We start from the raw sequence: 14054 nt of genomic DNA, 5'->3' as shown, positions 1-14054 counted from the left end.
TGTGGGTGATTGTAGACCCCATACCCATCCTGTGGGCGGTATAGTGGACGCCACACACATCCCTTGGGCGGAAGTGGAACATATACCCATCCAGTGGGCAGTAATGGACCCCATACTCATCCTGTAGATGATAGTGGACCCCAAAGCCATCCTGTGGGCAGTAGTGGATCATATACCCATCCAGTAGGCGGTAGTGGACCCCATACCTATCCTATGGGTAATTATTGAGCCCAGACCCATCCTACAAGTGGTATGGACCCCATACCCACCTAACAGGTGGTAGTGGATCCTATACCCATCCTACAGTAGGTAGTAGACACTCTACCATCCTGTTTGCAGTAGTTTACCCCATAGACATTCCAACGTAACATCGTTTTCTGTTGACGTTCCTACAATACATTCTTTAAAGATTATTAAAGCTCAAACTATTGTATTTAATGTTGATTGGTAAAGCACTATTATTTTATGGAATAATTTATAGTGCTTATTATAATTTACTAAGAACAACTAATATTTCTCTAAACAAAACTATGAAACTTCAAAAGGATTTAGCTGATCTGTAATATTCTAAGAGCATGGACAATAGCAGGTAAATTTCACCACCCATGTGCGACCTGAAAACTATAATTATCATTATAATCACGACTATTCTGCTGTCTACGGCGATGGTCGGGTACTGTGAGACGTAAATTGGTACGTGAGGAAGAGTTTGGGCCTTGGAAAAAATGTAAATGTAACTGTATATACCACATATGTACTAATTCATATTCAACATATTGACTTTAAGAATAAAGTCATATATGTGCTGTCTTGTTGGAGAGAGGTTGAAGTATAGGTTCGAGTCACTTCTGGGGTGTGAGTTTTCACTGTCATATAGTCCAGGGGATTATTCAGGCTTGTTCGCATTTGTGTTCCTCATGTGTGTCCCTAAAAATGAGGTAATTTGATAAAATACTATGCCCAAGATTACAATCAGAATGTCGGCGGGCTGATGGGCAAATAGACACGGCTGCCATCAGCTATTGTCCGGTCGTTATGGTCGGGTGGCTAAGGTGTCTTGTACACACCAGTTGCATTGTGCTCCTGGCAGTATGGGTTCAAGTCACTTCTGGGGTGTGAGTTTTTAGTTATATATATATATATATATATATATATATATATATATATATATATATATATATATATATATATATATATATATATATGCTCGACAACATAGGAACTCGACAACCTATGATAACCATCTTTGTAACCTATATGTAACTCCTTTTTTGTAACAAGGTTCAAATAAAGCAAATATATATATGTGTACATACAAAAGAATGGGGGAGGTAGGAGAAGATAATATTAGTGTATTAGTGTTCAGTGAGAGACCACAAGGTCTCCTCTGAATACTTTTTATTTTCTTCTCCGAGGCTATGGGTCCCCATATTGGCACCAGAGGTGGTGCCAATGTGGCACTATATATATATATATATATATATATATATATATATATATATATATATATATATATATATATATATATATATTGTCGGAAAATCCGACACCATTTAATAATCATACAGATAATAGCTGTATTACCAACAAGTTACCCATAGAAAACGTAACTTGTAGTGGAATTACCATCTAAAGAAAACGGGATATCATCACCACATACCATTATAATTCACCAGCTATTCTGCTGGGAATTATTCTTAAATACATTAGTCTTTGGACTTTACCATCATAAAAACATCTTATATAAATTAACTTAATTATCAATATTAAAGTAGAGTAAATGTGACCCTTCTATCACTTTCTGAAATCTGGACAAAGTAGGCCAGGCGTCAGGGAGGAAGGAGGGAGGCATTGTTGTGTCACCTCCGAGACGTGTGGAGCAAATTTAGCTCCTATCATATCTGGACAAAGTCGGCCAGTAACGTCAATAGTATGGAGTGTTAAACAGCCATTGTTTATATTGAGACCAGAGGCTCACACAGGAGCAAATTCGGCTCCTGCTAATTTTACTTGGACGTAGTGTTATGGAAACCAAAGGTACCATCTCCAACACGATGTCTACAATTCAAGTTAAGTGTTCTTTCCGAAACCCATGTATCTTTCATTTATGGCCATTAATGTCATTATATAGGGTGACCCGGTTAGAGCACGTGGAAGCCTCAAACTAAAGGTAATTAAGCCAGGTCTTCATGTTCCATGTACAGTTTTCTCTGAAATACTTGTCATATATAGGATTCTGGCTTCACAGCTAGCGCACTTTTGACAGGTCAAGACGAGGAAGCAAGATTTGTGCACCAGTTACTGGGTGATATGGAAGCTACCTCAAAGAGGATAATTTGGTGTCTACACCCTAGTTATACCTGGTGGACTAACCTGCTGTACTATAAGATAAGGAACCTCTTCAATGTATGTAGTTACTGTAGTTTGATTGGCTGCATATATATTAATTTAATAACCCCCCCTAATGTGTAGAGGATCGATTTGTGAGATTATGAGATTATTGCAGAAATACAGTCCACTTAACATTATACAAATTGCTATCGAAGTATATAAATTAACGTAAATATAAATTCTATATATATTCATATAAATTAAATAAATATAAATCTCACAGGTCGGTTCCCACATTATTTGGTCATCTTCGAACCGGATGACGGATTATTTGATCCTTTGAACCCACATTTGGTCATCTTAGTACCGGATGAACCAGTTAACCAGTGGATTCATTAAATATACTAGTGCAGTGTGATTTAAACAAAGGCCAGCCAGTCAAAGACAGCGCCTCGTGGGAGCTCAGGAGCCCCCCTCAGCTGAGTTCAGCCTCATCAGCGGTTTCATGCACACCCACAGATATTTGGTGGCGTGTTATTTCGTGAAATGACAGCGCTAATATTGAAGCCAGCCAAATTAGTGGCTGTGTCCTCGCAAGATTGTTCACGGATTTCGTGGTGTTACATTTCGCGAGAGATTATCTACGAATTTTGTGGAGTTTATTTCGCGAGGTCACTAATAATATTTAATACTTCTAGATAATATTAGAAGTTTCATAGAGGCTAATTAAGAGGCTATTATCAATAATTGTGTATATTATTTCTCCAAAATAGAGAATTATTTAATATATATTGCACTAGTGATCACAGTATAATATTTACTAATTGCCAACCCACAACAGGGTAGGATATTAACCATTGACTAGTTGAACTATTATTGCTCATCCTAGTCCCATTATTACCATAGTCAGTTGTACTATATTGAACAACCTAACACCATTAATGAATGGTCCAGACCCTATTTTGGGTGTAATTTTTATCAACTCGAGTTGAGTTGTATATATAATAATTTACTTATGATCATTACACCTTTGAGTGATTAATTAGTGTCAATTCCATCCTAGGGTGATATAGAAGAGCTAACCTAAAGGTACTTCCAGTGACACTGGTTTATCACTCAAATCATTAGTGTGTATGATTGTATATATATAATGTGTATTAATTTTAAGTGCTAACCTCTAGTAGAGGTAGGATTATTGGCTAGTGAGTTCAGAATTTAACCCTAGGCTACCATTAGTACTTGCTCACAATTTATGAGCCAGTGGTGCCCAATTAACAAGTCACCATGACTAATCCACAGAAAGCAAAGCGTGCTTTAATATCAAGCAAACGCCAACTAACAAGAGATCTCAACCAATATGAACAGTTGTTATATGAGCCTGTAATTAATTATCATCGGTTGAAAATACCACTGTTACAGATTCAAACCCAATTGCATATATTGAAAGCAAATAGGAAATCTTACCAAAATCAAGTCCACGACGACGACATAGTAGTTGAAGATGTGGAACAATTCCTGTCTGACCTAGCACAATATGAAGAAGAAACTCAAGGCAGGTTGGAACATTTTCACAGGATAATTGAATCAGAACAAATAGCAAGTACATCAAATAGCGTAGATAATGTTATGGATGATCTGGATCTTTTTGAGAATAAATGTAAAGCCAGATTAGATCCTTTAATCAACAAGGATAAAGCTTCACCCACTACAGCTTCACCCAATAATATACCACCAGAAATTAAGCAGTTTTCAGACAATTTATCCACAGTCTCTGTGGTTTCTGAAAACCCAATACCTGAAGCTACTAAGTTAACATGCCTCCAAACTAGAGGTGAAGCTGAACCAGTAGTAGAAAATGTAAATGAAAATAGCGACAGCACTAATTTCCCAGTCCAGCCTCCTAGGAATAATGCTGGAAATGAGAAAACTGTCATACATCTAGTACTACAATTGCTGGATTTACCTCAACCTGATCAGACTGCTGACTCATTACAATCCTTCAGCATGGAGTTTGAGTCACTACTAAGAATATTCAGTCTTAAGGTTGATATAACTACTAGTGAATGGATAACCAAAGTAGTCCTTCAACGAAAATTGTCCAGCGATATACTAGATGAATTATATGCACATCAACATAACACCATCCTGACAGTACAGGACATCACTGAAGGTTTACATTCCATCATAAACAAACGACGAGCAAATGAGGAAGTTAAAGCCTCATGCAAGCCTTCAGAAATAGAAAATAAGAGTCAATTAAAGGGTAAAACAACTACCCCAAATAAACATCAGTCAATTACTCTAACATCAAGTTGCAGAAAATCTGACAATGCAGCAGAATCCTCCAAGCCTACTGTTACTAGTTCACCCAAACCGGTAACTTCCAAACGTGCAGTAGGCTGGGGGACATGTATGTTCTGCAAAAGGAAACATTCAACATACTGTTGTGCTAATTATCCAACCAGAGACACTCGTATGGAGCGACTCCAGGAATTAGGGAGATGTGCAAGGTGTCTCAAGTCACACAACATAGACTATTGTGATACCCAATTCAACACCTGCAACAGGTGTAGAAGAGGTAGACACCATGCAGCACTGTGCAAATATACGAAATTAACGTATTCAAGACCCAAGGTGGAAGATAGCATTCCCACCACAGTACAGTCCTGCAGGGTGCAACAAACAAAGAGTGTCCAATCGGCAAAGTCTAAAGGTAATACGACTTTGCCTACTGCCCAAATTACCATCCTGAATAAGAGGGCCAAGGTCCATACCCGTGGGTTGTTTGACCAAGGATCCCAGAGAACATATATCACTAAAAAGCTGGCAGATGAATTACAATTAAGGCCTGTAGCCCAGATGTCATTCAACATCTCAGGGTTTGTAACAGATGCAGGACCTCAAGTCTACCAGGTGGTACAACCATCAGTACGTTTAGGCAGGTACGTCTGTCGAGTACAAGCCATTGTGGTGGACAAAATACCAGTAGACCTACAAGTTCAAGGTCTGAGAGCAACAGCCAAATTCCTGAGAAATAGAGGAATAAAATTGGCAGATAATATTAAGTCTGATCACCTCACCGACTTCGGTCTCCTTGTAGGGACAGACTATTGTCATCGATTCATCGGTAGCCCTACTAAATATCAGGGCATAACCATGTTAAACTCTGCAGGAGGTAAATTACTCTCAGGCCCAGTATCAAGCCTGAGGAGACCTATGCCTGCAGATAAACAATACCAATAGAAATCTAAATTTGTCAGCTGATTATATTTCTCCAGTAGCATTATACTAAGGAGATTACAGCTGACTATAGTAACAGAGGTTGATGTTAGTATCATCATTTAAAGCTGGAGATGAGTTCATGAGGCCTCAGTGGCAAATCAGTGAACAGTAGCCTAAAACAGCTACAAGTCACTGCGACCAATGTCACTGAACCCACTGCAGTCTCTGAACCATACTTTACTTTAATGATGAGCTATTCAATCTTCTGAATCAATTAATTAAATTAAACCCCAATAAATCTGATGACTGATTTGATACATTTATTATTTAATCAAGATGTATTCCATGGGCCTCAGTGTTTATATATCAGTGACCAGTTACCTGAAGAAACTTCAAGTTATATCTAATGTCACTGATCTCACTGCAGTCCCTGAATCATACTTGACTGTAGTACTTGATCATATTCAGTCTTCTGGGTTAAATAATATGTAATAAGGCTTGAATATTAGCCTTTCAAGAGTTGACAGGGAAATGAAATTGCATTAGACTTCTAACCCCTGCAACTCTAGTACGGGACATCCGTCCTGTACGAACAGACACACAAATGTGTGATTACTAACTACTAATATCAAATTAATCTAATAATACGAAGGAGGAGTATCGGTGTTTGTCTGTTCTAAATAGGACTTCGACCCGTGAGCAGCCCCCTGGGGAATTATGTCGGAAAATCCGACACCATTTAATAATCATACAGATAATAGCTGTATTACCAACAAGTTACCCATAGAAAACGTAACTTGTAGTGGAATTACCATCTAAAGAAAACGGGATATCATCACCACATACCATTATAATTCACCAGCTATTCTGCTGGGAATTATTCTTAAATACATTAGTCTTTGGACTTTACCATCATAAAAACATCTTATATAAATTAACTTAATTATCAATATTAAAGTAGAGTAAATGTGACCCTTCTATCACTTTCTGAAATCTGGACAAAGTAGGCCAGGCGTCAGGGAGGAAGGAGGGAGCCATTGTTGTGTCACCTCCGAGACGTGTGGAGCAAATTTAGCTCCTATCATATCTGGACAATGTCGGCCAGTAACGTCAATAGTATGGAGTGTTAAACAGCCATTGTTTATATTGAGACCAGAGGCTCACACGGGAGCAAATTCGGCTCCTGTTAATTTTACTTGGACGTAGTGTTATGGAAACCAAAGGTACCATCTCCAACACGATGTCTACAATTCAAGTTAAGTGTTCTTTCCGAAACCCATGTATCTTTCATTTATGGCCATTAATGTCATTATATAGGGTGACCCGGTTAGAGCACGTGGAAGCCTCAAACTAAAGGTAATTAAGCCAGGTCTTCATGTTCCATGTACAGTTTTCTCTGAAATACTTGTCATATATAGGATTCTGGCTTCACAGCTAGCGCACTTTTGACAGGTCAAGACGAGGAAGCAAGATTTGTGCACCAGTTACTGGGTGATATGGAAGCTACCTCAAAGAGGATAATTTGGTGTCTACACCCTAGTTATACCTGGTGGACTAACCTGCTGTACTATAAGATAAGGAACCTCTTCAATGTATGTAGTTACTGTAGTTTGATTGGCTGCATATATATTAATTTAATAACCCCCCCTAATGTGTAGAGGATCGATTTGTGAGATTATGAGATTATTGCAGAAATACAGTCCACTTAACATTATACAAATTGCTATCGAAGTATATAAATTAACGTAAATATAAATTCTATATATATTCATATAAATTAAATAAATATAAATCTCACAGGTCGGTTCCCACATATATGTCATACCTAGTAGCCAGAACGCAATTCTCGGACTACTATGCAAGGCCCGATATGCCTAATAAGCCAAGTTTTCATGAATTAATGTTTTTTCGACTACCTAACCTACCTAACCTAACCTAACCTACCTTTTTCGGCTACCTAACCCAACCTAACCTATAAAGATAGGTTAGGATAGGTTAGGTAGGGTTGGTTAAGTTCGGTGATATATCTACGTTAATTTTAACTACAATAAAACAAAATTGACCTCATACATAATGAAATGGGTAGCTTTATCATTTCATAAGAAAAAAATTAGAGAAAATAAGTTAATTCAGGAAAACTTGGCTTATTAGGCAAATCGGGCCTTGCATAGTAGGCTGAGAAGTGCGTTCTGGCTACTAGGTACGGCATATATATATATATATATATATATATATATATATATATATATATATATATATATATATATATATATATATATATATATATATGTCGTACCTAGTAGCCAGAACTCACTTCTCAGCCTACTATTCAAGGCCCGAGTTGCCTAATAAGCCAAGTTTTCCCGAATTAATATATTTACTATAATTTTCTTCTTATGAAATGATAAAGCAACCCTTTTCTCTATGTATGAGGTCAATTTTTTTTTATTGGAGTTAAAATTAACGTAGATATATGACCGAACCTAACCAACCCTTCCTACCCTAACATAACCTATATTTATAGGTAAGGTTAGGTTAGGTAGCCAAAAAAAGCTAGGTTAGGTTAGGTTAGGTAGGTTAGGTAGACGAAAAAACATTAATTCATGAAAACTTGGCTTATTAGGCAAATCGGGCCTTGAATAGTAGGCTGAGAAGTGCGTTCTGGCTATTAGGTACGACATATATATATATATATATATATGTCGTACCTAATAGCCAGAACGCACTTCTCAGCCTACTATTCAAGGCCCGATTTGCCTAATAAGCCAAGTTTTCATGAATTAATGTTTTTTCGTCTACCTAACCTACCTAACCTAACCTAACCTAGCTTTTATTGGCTACCTAACCTAACCTTACCTATAAATATAGGTTAGGTTAGGTTAGGTAGGGTTGGTTAGGTTCCGTCATATATCTACGTTAATTTTAACTCCAATAAAAAAAATTGACCTCATACATAGAGAAAAGGGTTGCTTTATCATTTCATAAGAAAAAAATTATAGTAAATATATTAATTCAGGAAAACTTGGCTTATTAGGCAAATCGGGCCTTGAATAGTAGGCTGAGAAGTGAGTTCTGGCTACTAGGTACGACATATATATATATATATATATATATATATATATATATATATATATATATATATATATATATATATATATATATATATATATATATATATATATATATATATATATTATTAAATATGACCGAAAAAGTAAGATTAATAATTCTAACACGAATTTCCTTAATCTTTCGTACATTTCTTTTCACTGTTGGAGGTAAATCAAAAATCAATTCTCCAAAATTCATTTTTATTTCTAGTCTGACGCGACACGAGCGCGTTTCGTAAAACTTATTACATTTTCAAAGACTTTAGTTTACAAATACACAACTGAATAGAACTTACGCATCTCCGATTTTATATCTACATTTGAGTGAGGTGGATGGGGTGAGGTGGCATTAATAGGGTATTAATTTCATCAACACAAGACAGAACAAGAGGTGGCATTAATAGGGTATTAATTTCATCAACACAAGACAGAACACGAAACAATGGGTATTTGAATAGAAGTGTTTGTAGAAAGCCTATTGGTCCATATTTCTTGATGCTTCTATATTGGAGCGGAGTCTTGAGGTGGGTAGAATATAGTTGTGCATTAATTGGCTGTTGATTGCTTTTGTTGACTTCTTGATGTGTAGTGCCTCGCAAACGTCAAGCCGCCTGCTATCGCTGTATCTATCGATGATTTCTGTGTTGTTTACTAGGATTTCTCTGGCGATGGTTTGGTTGTGGGAAAAGATTATATGTTCCTTAATGGAGCCCTGTTGCTTATGCATCGTTAAACGCCTAGAAAGAGATGTTGTTGTCTTGCCTATATACTGGGTTTTTTGGAGCTTACAGTCCCCAAGAGGGCATTTGAAGGCATAGACGACGTTAGTCTCTTTTAAAGCGTTCTGTTTTGTGTCTGGAGAGTTTCTCATGAGTAGGCTGGCCGTTTTTCTGGTTTTATAGTAAATCGTCAGTTGTATCCTCTGATTTTTGTCAGTAGGGATAACGTTTCTATTAACAATATCTTTCAGGACCCTTTCCCCCGTTTTATGAGCTGTGGAAAAGAAGATCCTGTAAAATAGTCTAATAAGGGGTATAGGTGTTGTGTTAGTTGTCTCTTCAGAGGTTGCATGGCGTTTCACTTTCCTTCTTATGATGTCTTCGACGAAACCATTGGAGAAGCCGTTGTTGACTAGGACCTGCCTTACCCTACAGAGTTTTTCGTCGACTTGCTTCCATTCTGAGCTGTGGCTGAGAGCACGGTCGACATATGTGTTAACAACACTCCTCTTGTACCTGTCTGGGCAGTCGCTGTTGGCATTTAGGCACATTCCTATGTTCGTTTCCTTAGTGTAGACTGCAGTGTGGAAACCTCCGCTCTTTTCCATGACTGTTACATCTAGAAAGGGCAGCTTCCCATCCTTTTCCATCTCGTAAGTGAAACGCAGCACGGAACTCTGCTCAAATGCCTCCTTCAGCTCCTGCAGATGTCTGACATCAGGTACCTGTGTAAAAATGTCGTCAACATACCTGCAGTATATGGCCGGTTTCAAGTTCATGTCGACTAAGACTTTTTGCTCGATGGTACCCATGTAGAAGTTTGCAAACAGGACACCTAGGGGAGAACCCATGGCGACCCCATCTACTTGCTTATACATGTGCCCATCTGGGCTCAAGAAGGGTGCCTCTTTAGTACAAGCTTGGAGTAGTTTCCTCAGAATATTTTCTGGTATGTCAAGAGGAGTACAGGCTGGATAACGATACACTCTGTCGGCTATCATCCCGATTGTCTCGTCCACAGGTACGTTGGTAAACAGCGATTCTACGTCCAACGAGGCTCTTATCCCTGTGGCCCGTGTGCCCCGCAGTAAGTCAACAAATTCCTTTGGAGACTTCAGGCTGAAGGCGCAAGGAACATAAGGAGTCAGCAGGCCGTTGAGTCGCTTCGCCAGTCTGTACGTGGGTGTGGGTATCTGGCTAATGATTGGCCGAAGTGGGTTTCCAGGCTTGTGTATCTTGACATTTCCATACGCATATCCAGGTTTATATTCCCCAATGATCTTTGGCAGGTGGAGTCCGGATTTCTTGGCGTTCACAGTTTCGATCAGTTTGTTGACCTTTGCTTTTAATTCGGCTGTAGTGTCCTTCGTTACCCTTTGGAACTTAGTTTGGTCAGAGAGTATGATGTTCATTTTCGCCAGATATTCGTCTTTTTTAAGAATGACATATATTGGCGACTTGTCACCTCTCCTGACAACTATCTCCTTGTTCTCACGAAGGCTTTTAGCTGCCGCTTTGAGCTCGGGGGACAGTATAGTGCTTCTGTAATTGTCTCGATTCTTTCCTCCTTCTGCAATAAGTTCTGCTTGTAAGGTATCTATGGTAGTGACCTTCTTTTGTGTCTCGAGGTCGAATATGTTGTCCAACAGAATTTACAACTCTACTTTCCGGGCCATCTCACTCGGTCTGGACATAACATGACAGTTTATGCCCAGATTTAGGAGAGTGACTTGGTCCTCAGTGAGGTTAATTCCTGCAAGGTTCAGGAAGCCATCTCTTGGTCGTGGAATTGCCATAGGTCCTCCATATAATGTTGTTAGTTTCTTGATAATCCTTGTTTCAGTGCTGAGGTGATATCGGTCTGTGAGGATGTCGAGGTGTTGTTCAATGCGGGTACGGACACTTTCGTCGATGTTGCTATTTCTCCACTCGTTCGTAGCATGAAGTAGTTGCGTTTTGTTGTCTTTGATTTCATTCTCTGCCTTGTATATCTGATCACGAATCAGATCCTAGCGATATTTTATCGTGAAGGCTTGATTCCTTGCTGCTGGGTCGTGCGTTTTAATATTAGTATATTTTGGTAGCAGTCTTTCCTGTAGACATATATTATTAAATATGACCGAAAAAGTAAGATTAATAATTCTAACACGAATTTTCTCAATCTTTCGTACATTTCTTTTCACTGTTGGAGGTAAATCAAAAATCAATTCTCCAAAATTCATTTTTATTTCTAGTATGACGCGACACCGACACCTATTAATGCCACCTCACCCCATCCACCTCACTCAAATGTAGATATAAAATCGGAGATGCGTAAGTTCTATTCAGTTGTGTATTTGTAAACTAAAGTCTTTGAAAATGTAATAAGTTTTACGAAACGCGCTCGTGTCGCGTCAGACTAGAAATAAAAATGAATTTTGGAGAATTGATTTTTGATTTACCTTCAACAGTGAAAAGAAATGTACGAAAGATTGAGGAAATTCGTGTTAGAATTATTAATCATACTTTTTCGGTCATATTTAATAATATATATATATATATATATATATATATATATATATATATATATATATATATATATATATATATATATATATATATATATATATATATATATATATATATATATATATATGTCGTACCTAGTAGCCAGAACTCACTTCTCAGCCTACTATGCGAGGCCCGATTTGCCTAATAAGCCAAGTTTTACTGAATTAATATATTTTCTCTAATTTTTTTCTTATGAAATGATAAAGCTACCCATTTCATTATGTATGAGGTCAATTTTTTTTTTTATTGGAGTTAAAATTAACGCAGATATATGACCGAACCTAACCAACCCTACCTAACCTAACCTAACCTATCTTTATAGGTTAGGTTAGGTTAGGTAGCCGAAAACTTTAGGTTAGGTTAGGTTAGGTAGGTTAGGTTGTCGAAAAAACATTAATTCATGAAAACTAGGCTTATTAGGCAAATCGGGCCATGCATAGTAGGCTGAGAAGTGAGTTCTGGCTACTAGGTACGACATATATATATATATATATATATATATATATATATATATATATATATATATATATATATATATATATATATATATATATATATATATGTCGTACCTAGTAGCCAGAACTCACTTTTTGGCCTACTATTCAAGGCCCGATTTGCCTAATAAGCCAAGTTTTCCTGAATTAATATATTTTTTCTAATTTTTTTCTTATGACATGATAAAGCTGCCCATTTCATTATGTATGAGGTCAATTGTTTTTTATTGGAGTTAAAATTAACGTAGATATATGACCGAACCTAACCAACCCTACCTAACCTAACCTAACCTATCTTTATAGGTTAGGTTTGGTTAGGTAGCCGGAAAAGTTAGGTTAGGTTAGGTTAGGTAGGTTAGGTAGTCGAAAAAGCATTAATTCATGAAAACTTGGCTTATTAGGCAAATCGGGCCTTGCATTGTAGGCTGAGAAGTGCGTTCTGGCTACTAGGTACGACATATATATATATATATATATATATATATATATATATATATATATATATATATATATATATATATATATATATATATATATATATATATATATATATGTCGTACCTAGTTGCCAGAACGCACTTCTCAGCCTACTATGCAAGGCCCGATTTGCCTAATAAGCCAAGTTTTCCTGAATTAACTTATTTTCTCTAATTTTTTTCTTATGAAATGATAAAGCTACCCATTTCATTATGTATGAGGTCAATTTTGTTTTATTGTAGTTAAAATTAACGTAGATATATCACCGAACTTAACCAACCCTACCTAACCTAACCTAACCTATCTTTATAGGTTAGGTTGGGTTAGGTAGCCGAAAAAGGTAGGTTAGGTTAGGTTAGGTAGGTTAGGTAGTCGAAAAAACATTAATTCATGAAAACTTGGCTTATCAGGCATATCGGGCCTTGCATAGTAGTCCGAGAAGTGCGTTCTGGCTACTAGGTACGACATATATATATATATATATATATATATATATATATATATATATATATATATATATATATATATATATATATATATATATATATATATAGTGCCACATTGGCACCACCTCTGGTGCCAATGTAGGGACCCATAGCCTCGGAGAAGAAAATTAAAAGTATTCAGAGGAGACCTTGTGGTCTCTCACTGAACACTAATATTATCTTCTCCTACCACCCCGATTCTTTTGTATGTACACATATATATTTGCTTTATTTGAACCTTGTTACAAAAAAGGAGTTACATATTGGTTACAAAGATGGTTATCATAGGTTGTCGAGTTCCTATGTTGTCGAGTATATATATATATATATATATATATATATATATATATATATATATATATATATATATATATATATATATATATATATATATATATATATATATATATATATATATATATATAACTAAAAACTCACACCCCAGAAGTGACTTGAACCCATACTGCCAGGAGCACAATGCAACTGGTGTGTACAAGACACCTTAGCCACCCGACCATAACGACCGAACAATAGCTGATGGCAGCCGTGTCTATTTGCCCATCAGCCCGCCGACATTCTGATTGTAATCTTGGGCATAGTATTTTATCAAATTACCTCATTTTTAGGGACACACATGAGGAACACAAATGCGAACAAGCCTGAATAA

This window comes from Procambarus clarkii, chromosome 11, assembly GCF_040958095.1.
Source record: "Procambarus clarkii isolate CNS0578487 chromosome 11, FALCON_Pclarkii_2.0, whole genome shotgun sequence".
NCBI lineage: Eukaryota > Metazoa > Arthropoda > Malacostraca > Decapoda > Cambaridae > Procambarus > Procambarus clarkii.
Note: the sequence above shows the minus strand (reverse complement) of the source record.